Here is a 550-nt window from a genome sequence, read left to right as displayed (position 1 = left end):
CCCCCACCTCTTCTCCTAAAATCAATAAAAATATCCTGGGTGAGTATTTAAAAATAATAATATTTGAAACTACAAACATTATTTTTTGCTTTGCATATAGGTTGTCATCGGGACTCCCACATTTAAACAAAGAAAGGCAATTCTACAGGTGATTACTTCTAAGATGCCCATCTCCAGTCAAGTCGATTTGAGCCTCCTTGCAGAAATGACAGTTGGCTATGTTGGCGCAGACCTGACCGCACTCTGTAGGGATGCTGCCCTACACGCTTTACTTCATAGTGAGAAGGTAGGAAACTGACCTATAACCATGTATGTTAATTTTTTATTTTATTTTATTTTATTTATTTATTTTTTAATAAATCAAACTTTTATTATGAGGAGCTGGCTGTACAATATCTAAAAAGAAAGTTAAGGTGAGGGAAGCAGATGACTACTTCCTTCCACCCAGCGTGTGTGTGTGTGTGTGTGTGTGAAGAGAGAGAGAGAGAGAGAGAGAGAGAGAGAGAGAGAGAGAGATGGATGGATTATTTGTTGGTCCACATATTTATGC

The sequence above is a fragment of the Myotis davidii genome, unplaced genomic scaffold (assembly GCF_000327345.1).
Source record: "Myotis davidii unplaced genomic scaffold, ASM32734v1 scaffold46, whole genome shotgun sequence".
NCBI classification, from domain to species: domain Eukaryota; kingdom Metazoa; phylum Chordata; class Mammalia; order Chiroptera; family Vespertilionidae; genus Myotis; species Myotis davidii.
Note: the sequence above shows the minus strand (reverse complement) of the source record.